Source organism: Brienomyrus brachyistius, chromosome 10 (assembly GCF_023856365.1).
Source record: "Brienomyrus brachyistius isolate T26 chromosome 10, BBRACH_0.4, whole genome shotgun sequence".
Lineage (NCBI taxonomy): Eukaryota > Metazoa > Chordata > Actinopteri > Osteoglossiformes > Mormyridae > Brienomyrus > Brienomyrus brachyistius.
In genome coordinates, this window is record NC_064542.1 from 15,197,466 (window position 1) to 15,210,545 (window position 13,080).

Below are 13,080 nucleotides of genomic sequence, written 5' to 3' on the forward strand. Positions count from 1 at the left end.
ACAGGGCCACAGGTCCCAGCTGAAAGCTGATTGGCCCCCTTCCCTGTCACTCACCAATTCGAAGCATATCATCGGCTAACGATAAAGTTGGTGGCCCCTCTGTAAGAACTGTGGCTCCTCTTATTCCCCCCACCTTTCAAAAATCTTAGAATCACCCCTATTTTTGCAAAACTGGGGTCAGAAGCAGCTGAAGTCATCCATCACCATCATGTCTCTTGTCATCCTGAAAGAGATCATTTCAGAAGCTTTCTGTACACGAGACGCTGACAGTCCCTCAGTGGGAGGGTTTAACGGGCTGTCAATCAACACCAGTGCTGATCTCCCACTGACTCGAGCCCTCACTAACATTAGATACGGCTTCCTCTCCCCATCTCACCTCTGCTTCCTTCTTTTGGGCTTCTGCAATCTCCATGTTCTTCCTGTAGAACTGACCAATGGTGTCTCCGCAGAAAAAGAGGCAGAAAAAGCCTTTCAGTCACAAAAATTGCAGAATTCGTCATTTCTGCTTCGTTTCGGGAGTAATGCTGCAATCTGGCTGCTTGATGCTGCTTGCATGAAATTCAGACAACCATCTTCCAACCACTTACCCAGTATAAAGTATAAAGGCAGAACAGAGTACAAGACGAGGGAACATTCTGGATAGGGTGACAGTCACACGTCACATGACAGGAAGTCACACAAACCTTGTGACAGGACGAGAACGTGCAGACCTAATACAGCTACAGTAAGTGATATCTAAATATAATAAAAATTGGTCATTCATCTGTGGATGAGCTCCCAGCTAAGAGGCTCTGTGCGACGTCCAAATGACACATTGTGCCAGAAAATGAAGATTCAGGGAAGTGTGATTGACAGGGCATTATGTCCAAGATAACGCAGAAGAACCTGTCGTAGTTGCCATCGCTGCGGGACTCATCTCCAGACTGGACCATCCTGGTTCCGAAGGCTCTCAGTCCACATAAAAAGAGAGGCCTTGCCCCTCGTCCCAAAGGAGCAGCCCCACTCACCCTCCTGGGGCCAGTATGGGAAGATCTTCACCCCCCCCCCTCCTTCCCCATCACTGGCACTGGGGCCTGTACTCTGGTAACTTTTGGAGCATCGTTAAGAATGGAAAAAATCACCAGCAAGTACTTCTTTGCAAACCAATAAAACCCTGAGTTATATTATTTTTTAAGTTTTTTTGTTAAGCAAAAATGTAGTTTTTTAGGCAAAGCAAATGACGTTTGCTGTGCTTTGAAATCGACCAGTCAGCTGTATTTTTAGACTGTGTATATAAGGGTTATGTCATTGAATTGTGTGGTGAGAGGATTTAGACGATGTAGAAAAAAAGAAAAAGCAGAAGTTTACATCTAAGGATGGACGTCAGAGGGGCATGGATACGCTGACTGATTCAGGGGGTCCGGCACTTTACAGGGGCTCTTCAATATGAGAAATTATATGTAAAATTGGGAAGGGTGGGGGCAAAGTGACATTTTGTCAGGGGCCCCGAATTTTGGAAGTTTTTAAAAAACACCCAAGCAAGAGGATGTGATGTTAATAATAATAATAATAATAATAATAATAATAATAATAATATGCTATGCCCCCCATGCTCCCTTCTCGTTTAGATATGTTCCATGTTCCATAGGGTGAAATGCTAGTTTAACTAAAGAAAAACAAAGTTACTTTTACACAGGTACCAGACTGGTGAAAACACAGTGCCAAGATGGCCGCACCAAGGCGACTCCCAGTAACTGTGTGACACTGAGCAGACAAAGATAAGATATGAGATAAGATCATCTTTATTGTCATTGTCACTTGGCAACGAATTGAGAAAATGCAGTCAACTCAATGTGAGGCATAAGAGTAATAAAAAAATATATTTAAAATATACAAATGGCACTGACTACACAAATTGTACTGATTATACAAATTGCACTTATGAAATATAAAAATTTACATTTCTATTTTGAGTTTATGGCCATTATTGCTTTCGGATAAAAACCGTTTTTTAGGCCTGGTCTTTTTGTCCTGGTTTTCATTGTTCTGTATCTCTTGCCTCATGGCAAAAGCTGAAAGAGACAGTGACCGGGATGTGATGAATCATGTAAAATGTCCATAGCTTTATTCCAGAATCGGGAGGTGTAAATTTGTTTCAGGGTGGGAAGAGGGCAGCCAGTTGTTTTCTCTGCTGCCCTGATGACCCTGTGGAGAGCTTTCGCATCTGAGGAAATGCAGCTGCCGCGCCATATGCAAAGGGCGTACGTAAGTACGCTCTCGATGGAACAGTGGTAAAAGTCACGGAGAAGACCTTTGGGGAGACGATTCTACAGTCTCTGCTGTGCCTTTTTCTGCAGCTCCTTGGTGTTTGCACTCCAGGCCAGGTCATCCTTCAGTTCAGTACCCAGGAACCTGAACACCGGGTGTTCCACTCCATTCCACATATGCCCCGACGATGGTGGGTGGCTGGATCCAAAGGCCCCTAGGATCGTGTGCCATGGACTCCTCTCCCCTCCTCCTTGTTGTGTCGCCCATGGAGACCATTACCAGCTCCAGCACACCAAACAGACCCCAGAAACACCAGCTTCGGCCATCGTTTGGGGGGATGCCCTCCCCAATACAAAAACACCACATAAATCAGCCTCAGGTACCAGTCGGCAAAACCTTTCATTGCTCCCCAGGGCTGTTCTTAGATAAGAATTTCCATCCCCCTTTGTCATTAATCTTGTTGACATGGCCACTTTGGGACAAAACCTACTTATTTTGTTTTTCTAACATGGACACAGGCATGAATGATCACACAGGTCCCAAAATGTCAAATGGAACTGAGTGACGCTGGTGCCTTGTGTTGTGTGCTGATCCTGGATCAGCTCAGGCTATCCAGAGCTATGACGTCCGCTACGTGGTTCCCACCCTGAGCTCCAGACTGTGTCGGGTCTCAGTGTGCAGGATAGGGCTGGTAATGATGTGTTTAGCAGTAGCTTCCCAAATGGGCCTACAGGGATCCCCGCCATCATATTCAGGCACCGAGTTTCAGAATCCTGAAGGTGGCAGCTCAGAAGATCTGAATTAATGGGTGTGTCAGAGTAGGAGACCAGCGGTCGATCCAAGAAAGGGCTGCATTTCACACTCTGTTCTTATGTAGCAACAACCAACAAAGATGCCGTGAAGAGATGGTGCTTATTTCCCATTGGGTTCTCTTCTGTTTCATTCCTCTCCAGAGGAGATGCTCTACCTGATTGAACACTTCAGGGGCTGAATGTTGACCCTTGCGTCTGCTGTCCAATCACAGTCCTCACTGGAGTAGTTTAGGTTGAGGGATTGACAGGGTTACAGGCCGTGTGCCAAAACACTATGGAAAATCTGAGAGGACAAATGCTGAATAGTTTTTGGGGAGGGCAATGGGGGGGAGGGGGGGGATCTACATAGCAGGCCTGCATCAATTAGCAGTGCCCCCGGCTGGCTCCATCATGTATTGCATCCTCACCATCTGGCTCCTGCCGACTGTCCTCAGAGGGCGGAGCTCCCTGTGGGTGGAGCAGACTGACAGGCTGGTGCTCGACCTCAGCGCCTCACAGAGTCACAGTGCTGCCATAGATGAAACAAGATTGGGGCCCCTCACACGCATGCAGCCCTAACACACACAGGAACATTCCCCTCTCTCTCATACACATGTACAGTGTGTGTCTGCTTATAAATGTTGCTCCCTCAGAATTTAAGGCTGTGATAGCGACAAAGACGGTATAGGTCAGTCAAGATCGGCATGATAAGAGTTTGAAATAAACTTAGTAGGTATAGCAAGTGAGACAGGAGTGATCGGTGATGTGAAGGTCACTATAGGCACAGGGCGCCTTGGAACAGAAAACTCCCAAACACACACACACACACACACACACACACACACACACACAGATTAGGTATGTATATCTTTGTGGGGACTCTCCAATCATTTCTATGAGCATAACCCTAATCCCAACATGATGCCCTTAACCCCTACTCTGCCCTAAACTTAACCATAAGTAACCAAACAAAATGCAAGACTTTTGGCATTTTTAGTTTTTTTACTGCAGTCGCAGATTTTTATAAAACTGAAGTTTATATTGTGGGCAGAAGCTAAAAAGCAACAGGGTTTGGAGCCATTTGATCCCCATAAACAGACAGACAGAAACACACACACACACACACACACGCACACACATACACTGCACATTGTAACAGCCCCCCCCCCCACCAAAAAACTCCCAACTGAAAAAGTCCTCTTGGGAAATAAATGCACGATCATTTGTACTGAAGGACCAGCAGAGGGCAGCACACTGTGCACTATGGAAGCAGGTTATTCCTCCTGTACACACACGGACACACACACACACACACAAACAGACACACACAACACACACTTTGCTTTGCTGCTGGAAACTTCCACTCCTGCAGCACCCTGAAACTGGGAATGCAACTCGGGGACCCCTAGCCAGTCCACATTTCCAGTAGGGACCTGGGAGGGAGGAAAAATGTGGACTCTCTGGCAGGGAGCTCGGAGGGAGCAAAAATGTGGACTGTCTGGGGGTCCCCAAGGACCTGTTTGAGAAACACAGTGGACTGTCATCCCGTCCAGGATGTTCTCCTGCCCCATGTAGCCTCGGAGAGGCTCCAAGTCTCTCCATAGCCCAGTCCAGGATAAGCATTAGGAAGATGGATACTGTCAAACATAATTAATTAAACACAAAAAGAAATAAACAGAAATAATGAGAGTAAAATTAAGACTGTCATCGCATGTCATTCAGTTGGAAAAGCAATTTAAACATAAGAATGTTCAGCTGAACAGAAATAAAACAAAGAACAACTGAGGCGACATATAATCAACACAACGCAGGGAACCTGATTGTAATCAGCAGAGCTGCAGATCTGCAGCAGGTTAAGCTCTGTAAACATGAGCAACAGACTCACTGTGACTCTTCAGCTAATCACGGTGAGACCTCGCTTCTCATATTTTCAAGATGAGCTCCTGGGAGTGGATTTCAGATGACGGGATGGGAGGTAATGAAAAACGTCACCCCCCCCCCCCCCCCCCCACCTCACCCCGGGTCATAGCTAAACGAATGTGATTTTTCACATCTGTACCAAACATTTCACCTTGAAAGTTTACCAAAAACTCCCCTGGCCCCCCTAGGGAACCTTATGTGCTTGTAGACCTTCTGTCAGCCAGCTCCTTGCAAACAAGCAAGAGAAAACATTGCATTCTGGTCGCTGGACTCAGACGAGAAATCACCGCGACGGAAATCACAGCCTGATTGTCCTTGGGCAGTTTTTCCCAGCCATGTTTCATTGTGTGTCTTTTTGCAACCCTAAATTCCTTGGTATAGTGTTATTGAGGTAATTGGATTGGCAACTTACTGGGGGGGGGGGGGGTTGGAAATTCCAGGGGGAAGGTTGAGGGTGGGGACCAGCACTCCTGTACACAGATTGCGAAATGTTATGGATATAAGTCACTCTTTCCATCTATAAGAGGAATTAGACTGGAAACTATGCCCAGTTGCAGTACTTTACCTGTCAAGATCGTCCTTTGCTGGATCCGACATGGCTATCTTAGATGTTTGCCAGTGTCACCCAGCCAGCAAATGAAGCTTCGTGAACCATTTGCCGTATTTTTTTGGCCCCACTAGATGGTGCTTTATGAACAGAGAGCACCATCTAGTGGAGTCAGAAAATACAGCAAATGGTTCATGAAAAGTTTCCTTTGCCCTCCCCTTGTCCACAGTGACCACTACCCACCAGGTCTAAGCCCACAGGTCTTGCTCTGCCTGCAGGGAGCAGTGTGGTGCATTTGGAGCAACATGTCCAGGGTTGCCCTGGTTTCTGGGTAATTTACATGCTTATGTGCCTTGCTCAGGGGGCCAACAGTGATACAAGCATTCCGCCAACCATGGGATTTCAGCCAGCAATCTCCAATTCACAAGTACAAAGTCCTAACCCACAGAGTCACCCCCTACCCCTGTAAACATGGGTGGAACTTCTGGCTAGGAATCTAGTAACAGGAAGGAAGTAAAAAGGAATTGCTGAAGGTAGTGATGTCAGTACACAGAGCACAATTGGCACTGAGATCTTCAGAGCTTAAGGGATACAGCTTCTTACAGTTATCAGTTAGGAATCAGCCAGTGCTGTAGGCAGCTAGAGGCCAGACAGGGATCAAAGTGTCACGGGTTCCACGGGACCTGTGGGTTTGGCTGTGGCCCAGCACTCTGGTTACCTGGAGTCATTGTTGGCATACAATGCAACATCACGCTGCTACTGTCATCCATCATCCTCCAGCCACTTATCCAGCGCAGGCACACTCACAGAGAGTGAGTAATGCAGGGACCCCAATTAGCCTAACCGCTTGTGTTTGGACTTCAGTACCTGAAGGAAAGCAGCGTTACATGGGGAGAACATGCAAATCCCACAGCCCACTTGCTGACCTACTGCGTCATCCTCACACGTTCATGGAAGTTTTTCTTGCACAAAAATGTTCTGAGGACAGAAGAAAAAAAATGATTGGTTCAGAGAGATAACCAATCAGATTGTAGAGGAGGTGTGTCCAAACAACTAGACAGGAACAACCAATCAGATCTGTTTTTCCCACCTTCGCTAGTTGCTTGGACCCACATCATTTACAATATCCACAAGCGACCTTTTTATAGGGCCTGCTGCAGCTTAGGTAGAAGATGAGAAATTTGCACATGGTCGGTTTGCAGGGGTTTGGTTGGTCCTTGAAAGCATGTGAAATGGAGTGGAAGGGGATTGGAGTCACTCAACCTTCCTTCCCTTCAGATTCTACCTGAAGTGAAAAACGCAGAATAATCACTCACCCCCTTAACTCCTGTAAGACATTCCCCCAATTTCACAGTAATTCCACGGCCACAGCAACAAAATCGAACCTGTATTCACCCGGTGCACTCCATCAGCGCTCCGTCGCTCTGCTCAAATTATTGCATTTAGCCAGCATCGGTTCTGCTAGGTGATTTCGGTGGCGTACATTACGTGTCCACCCAATTATGCAGCCGCATATTACCAGCGGTATTCAAACACAGCGATGAAGCTTTCAGCTTTTCAAAACTTAACGAAGCTGTGAGCTTCGAGGAAGTCCCTTGAATCACATTAACACACTGCGGCCCCTTTTACTCATGCTTAGGGTCCAGTTATATTTTTCACTTAAAAAATCATTTATTTCTTGATATCCAAAGTAAAAGGTTTTTTCCATGCATCCATTTTTCTATAACCGCTTGTCCTGTTCAAGGTTGTGGGGGGTCTGGAGCCTATGGCAGGGGGGACAGCCCAGGATGAGGCACCAACCAATCACAGGTCACACTCACACACCATTCACTCAAACAAGCAAACCTACAAACAATCAGTCTCATAATGTTTTTGGATTGTGGGGGGGGGGGGGGGGGGAATCAGAGAACCCAGAGTAAACCCCATGACAACACATGGAGAAGACCAGGTCTCAGGTGTGAGGCAAGAATGCTAACCGCTGCTCCGCCACACCAACCCCAAAAAGGTTTTTAAAACCTAAATAGTATTTTAGCACAATAGTCCCACGTTGCTCCAGGTTTTGGAACATTCTGGAATCCCAGCAAGAGAAGCATATCTCTATGGATATAGCCAGAGTTACTGTTCAAATTAGACAGTTTACAACAAAAGACAAATAAACAATACATTTATTGTATTCCAAGATCTACACTAACGGGTAGGATAAGACCAGGGACAACTGTTGAATGGGGTCATTTGTTCGAATGAATGCCGTAATATTCCTGCATAACTGAGATTCCGAGATCTCTTTTCCAGGGTGTTATTTTTCAACATTTTCTGTAGTGAAGTGTAGTCTCCCCTTTACTATTGCAAAGAACAGAAGTAAAAAATGGAGGAAATTTACTAACTAATTAGAGGGATATTGAAGAAGATCCAGGTCCTAATGCTTGCTTCGGCTGTTGGGCTGGGGGGTGGGGGGGCAGTCTGTGCGGCTGGCGAAGGCCTTTGACCCAGATCTCTCCCCACGTGGGCCTGCAGCCTAGACATCTTCACCGGCATCTCACCAACTGAGGAGTGTGCTCAGATCACAGGATCCACACGCAGGAACGCACCAACCCCTATGTGTGGAAACAAAGTCGCGCGGCGGGTGTCACACGTTAGCTGGCTTGCTGACGGCGCCGGGCGAAGATGCGTCAGAAGCGTTACTCACTCAGCAGCCCTTCCGGGACCCGCGAGCAGCCGCCCCGGCGTCTCGCCAAGCCCAGAACATTAACGGGAAAACCCGGAGCGTGCGGGCGATCACACTAACCGGCAGAAAACGCAGCTCCAGACAGGAGACGAGGGATTCTGGGCTTCAGCAAGAAGGAAGGACAAGCACATGACAGAAAGCAAAAGAAGAACAGATAAGGAATGTAGAGCCAATGTGATAAAATCCGTGCGGTGTGGTTACAGATGCCAGCGTCACGCTAAGTTCACTTAGGCCGACAGAATCCACCAGAAACCTGAACATTTCTCTAGAAAGAAAAAATCAATGGTATGTGGCAGCTGATTCGCCACCACAGGCAGCAAGATGTTCGACAAATCAACCCCGGAGAGAGCAGGGGGCTCCAAAGGTGGACAGAACCGTCTCATCCATCCGAAACCCGCGGCACAGGCGGCCCCATCTTCCCTGATGGGGACCAGGTACTATATAGCGCCCCCTGCTGGGTGGGAGGACTGAGGATGCAGAAACAGACCGTGTCTCATCCCCCCCACTCACCACTCCAACAGGCTGCATCTGTCAAAGATGCCCCAGGAAACTGTGGGAATGTAAGGACAAATGGACGGGGGGGGGGGGGGGATGTGTGTAATGTGATACCATTGTGTCTGTCATGCTGAACTGAGAAAGGAAGTCATTAGGTTGTTTGATGAGCTTTTATACCTCATGCATGGGTACATCGCTGGCAAGCCCATGTTGTATGTATTACCCAGAAGCCTCTGTGCATGTAGCAAAATGAATCGGAGGTTGTTCACCTGCATAGATGTGATGGAGACCCCATGATCCAGCAGCACGCTGGCATGGGCACACATTCACAGGCCTGCGACAGTGTTTGCCAGCTGGTTCGAAGATCTCCACCGTGTAACGCTGCAGCAGAGAGAGAAGTCAGTCCTTACTAGATGCCCAGATCTTCACAAGGAAGTTGTCAGAGTCCTGGGGGACAGAGTTTATCTCACAATGACATTTGTTTGCTAGGATAATACTTCCATCCACAAGGGCCCATTACCCGCAGGAGGGATTCAGACCAGCCTGGAGTTTGCAGATCCACGTCCATGTGGCTGTTGTGCCCAAAGCAGCAATAAAACCTGCCATAAAGCAGAAAATAAATGACACTTCAAAAAGGGTACTTCATCTCGAGCAGTGTTTCTCAGCCTGGTCCTCAGAGACACCCAGACAGGTCACATGTTGGCTCCCTGCCAGCTCCCAGCATGCCAAAGAGACCCCAGAAATACTAGCTCTGGCCATCGTTGGGGGGTGCCCCCCAAGGTATTCAGTGTCCCTGATTGGCTGGGAGCTAGCAAAAATGTAAAAAATGTCTACAACTGTCTAGGACTGTCCCTGAGGACTAGATTAAGTAACAATAATCTAGAGAAATATACAAAATCAGACACTTATTGGGGAAAGAATGAGGGGGGGGGGGGGGCTTACGACATCCCCCCACCTCGCCACCTCCTAAATTCATAAATGTACAGAAACACATGCGGGTGAACAGTGAACGATACTGAAATACTGAAAATTAACAACAATGCCCCACCACACATAAACACTCCTGCGACTGAAGAACTGCATGTGCATCTACAAGCAGACACAAGGTGCAAGATATTCAGATACCCCACCCCCTAAAAACATCTGAAAACATATGAATACACATGCAGTCACCTTAATACTGTAAATACTGCCGGCGTGGCTGGCTGTCAAGCCTCTACTTTAAATGTAAGCTTACTAGTTTACAGAAAAAAACATATAGAATATATTTGTTAAGGATGCGTAAAGCTGTCGGCGGTGGTTGCAAATCCTTGCAAACCAGCCCACACTTCAGTATTGCAGTATAACTCCGGCGTCCAGTCGTTGCTGTTGTTGAAAACCACTGGAAATTAAACAACGCTGGCTTTAGAGTTTTGTAGAAATCAAGCCTACGGTATGTTATTGCTGGTGGCAGCCGTCCCATTGTAACAGTCTGTGAGCTCTTACCTCCCGCCCCCGCCGCTGCACGATAAATCCTTTATTTCTACCGAAATACTCACAATACATCCAGACAATTCAAAACTGCATTATTCTAAAAGCAAATCAAAAATGCTCATAAGAAACAATATTTATACAATGTAATTAAACAGTACGTTACAAAGTTTCTTTTCAATATTCACTTGTTCAGCCCATTTGACAGGTGTCCGTAACATATATTAAATATACTCACCCAGGCTTGGAAGTTTTATTTTAATACTGTTTACTGACCCAATTCAGTTCTCCATCGTCCAAATACAATAAAAATACAGTATTATATATAAAACACAGTGTACTGAAACGTACCTTTTGAAATAATAAATCGGATAGTAAGTAATATGGGATCATGTGAAGCGATGACGCTAAGGCATTTAACAATCACGTGATAATGTACGGGAGTAATGTACTGTATCCTTCCTACCTCTTAATCCTCCACAAGAATCTTCAAAACACAGCAACTGCGATTTTTCCCAAGGTGCAATTTTCTATGATCATGAATCAAAAAATTACCCAATGAGGAAATTCAACACTGTAAATAACAGTGGGTACATATGAAATCCAATCGACGCCATGAAAACCGGCATCACTTCAGCATTTTTGATAAAGAAACTGGCCTCGAATTGGGAATCCTAGTTCCCTTCCATCGTTCAAGCTATTCTTTTTATTTTCCTGATAGGCATGTGAAATAAGCCATTAACTTTTCTCCTGGCTTTCTGCCGTTTCCCTCGTTTCCCTTTAGCTAATTTCACCGAACGTGTTTATAGCGCCCCCCTTCGACAGTTCTGCAAACCTGCCAAGATGCAGTTACTTCACCGACCACCAGATGGGAGGCCATAATCCTGTTAATGGAAAGTCACGTACTGTGTATCACCTGTATATGTGTGTGCGTGTGTGTACCATGGAAAGAGAGTTTGGAAATGTACCTAAATACTACTCATACCGCCAGCATATTAAAACGGTGACAGTGAAGTCAATGCTGTAAATACGCCGTGGTGACGCTGTGGGAAGTTAAATAGTAGTTGGTTATTATTCCCCAGGACCTGTGGACTCTGGTGGTATTGACTTTTTCCACAGGATTTTTAAAAGCTAGGTACAGCTACTCATATTCCATAGAACATGCCGTGCCGTGCCACTTGGTTTTTTTTACGAGGTAGCGAGTTGCTCTTTCTCAAAGTATGACTGCTGTTTTTTAAATAATATTTTAGCGCACTGCATTTTAACCCGTTTTAGCTGTTTGTTAGCCATTGGTGAAAAACTATGAATTCAGGAGTGTAAATGAAGACACGACACAATAATCAATTAATAAACAGTAAAAATCATTTTACGGATTAAATCCTGTAGAGTGTAGTCTGTTTTTACTGAAATATATAGTAGCAAACTTTTACAGCTTTATTACTCATTAACTTATGTCACTATTGCAATTTACCCATTAAATTAGACAGTCTAGAAAATAATTTTATACAAATAATTTTAGACTAAATTATTAATGTTGCAACTACTCTAAAAACCAGTCTGTGACTTCTGATTGACCTCTGATAGACATGTGACCATTAAATTAAGAAGGAAGCACTGGGGAAAGTACTATTGCTGTTCAAAATGTGATTGGTCCTGTTTGTGTGATTGTGGCCATGCAGAATAATTTCAATGAACGGGCAACAAGTTTAATTAAACATCATCAATAATTACTACACATATAATACAGTTGGGGCACTTAGTAATGCACTGTGGTATTTAAATAAGACACTTGTGCATTCAAATTACATCATTTCCTTTTGAAAAGGCTAGGAGTTACACAGCGAACGGCAATATTTGTGATGGATGGCCCGGTACCTCAATGGGTAGTTCCGTTACCTCAGGTTTTCTACAGCTGAGGATTTGGCTTGTACCCTCACCCTGTGTGACTCTGAGGCTATGGATCTGTGCCAATTGGAAGGTTGCTGGTTCGAATCCTGTCAACGCCAGGAGTGATCGTACCCTGTTGGGCCCTTGAGAAAGGCCCTTAACCTGTGATTTCTTTGTCTGGGGTATGATGTTAATCCACATCCAGCCCTGCAAGCAGGTGACCCCTCTTACAGTGAATATTTGGGTGTTGGTGGCAGGATTCCCACTCCAGCCACGGGGAAAAGCTCACACTGTTCCGGTCAGATTAGTGTGGTGCTGAAGTATCACCCGTCGCACGGCTGTGCACAGGCTCTCACCCCTGAGGTGGATTGACGTGTGGTGGGTGTGGCAACGTGCTGTAATCAGCATGTGCTCCTTCAGAGTCAAAAGACATAAAGCTGTGTGTCTCTGAATTGCTTATAGTGTGAGTTTGTATGGGCCCTGTGATGGACAGGCTTCCTGTCCAAGGTGTATCCCAGCATTATGCTGCCTGGAATAGGCTCCAGGGCCCCAAAGAACTGGAGCAAGGAGCAGAATATAGGTCTTGCTTTTATCTCAGCAACACGATCCCCCCCCAAGAAAAGGATGTAGTTTTTAAATGGAGACATGGATGAGTATGTCATGCCCGGCTCATATGATCCTCGTGTGTGCCACGCCCCCTGATTATCCACGTGTGCTTCCCTGATCGTACCCAGCTGTGTCTGATTATTTTCGCCCAGTCTTGTGTACTTAAGTCCAAGTCTTGCCTGTGTCCCTTGTCCGTCATTGATGTTGTCAATGCCAGTGTTCCGTCCTGCCCTAATCTGCCAAATAAACCCCCGTTTTCCCCGATTTTCGCCTGCTTGCCTGTTCCTTGCCCGCCTGCCCGAGCGATTCACCGCTTTAATCACCGGCGATCGTGACGGAGTATATAAGAGGTGAGTGAATGGAATCAGGGAGCATTTGAGGACTGCTGGCAG

The 13,080-nt window shown here is 46.0% G+C and overlaps 1 long non-coding RNA gene across 3 annotated transcripts; it reads right to left on the minus strand.

The window, feature by feature from the left end:
* Positions 1–1,829: 1,829 nt before the first annotated feature.
* LOC125750453 (uncharacterized) lies at positions 1,830–10,978 on the minus strand. 3 transcript variants are annotated; one of them, XR_007400349.1, is made up of 6 exons: positions 10,662–10,978; positions 9,246–9,324; positions 8,192–9,106; positions 7,890–8,099; positions 3,467–3,567; positions 1,830–3,342 (listed from the first exon to the last, which is right to left on the minus strand). It is a non-coding gene; the product is annotated as an uncharacterized LOC125750453 (long non-coding RNA). The 3 variants fall into 3 exon arrangements; XR_007400350.1 differs by lacking the exons at positions 1,830–3,342; positions 3,467–3,567 and having other exon boundaries at positions 7,405–8,099; positions 8,192–8,328; positions 8,995–9,106; XR_007400348.1 differs by lacking the exons at positions 1,830–3,342; positions 3,467–3,567 and having other exon boundaries at positions 7,405–8,099.
* Between the last annotated feature and the right edge of the window lie 2,102 nt (positions 10,979–13,080).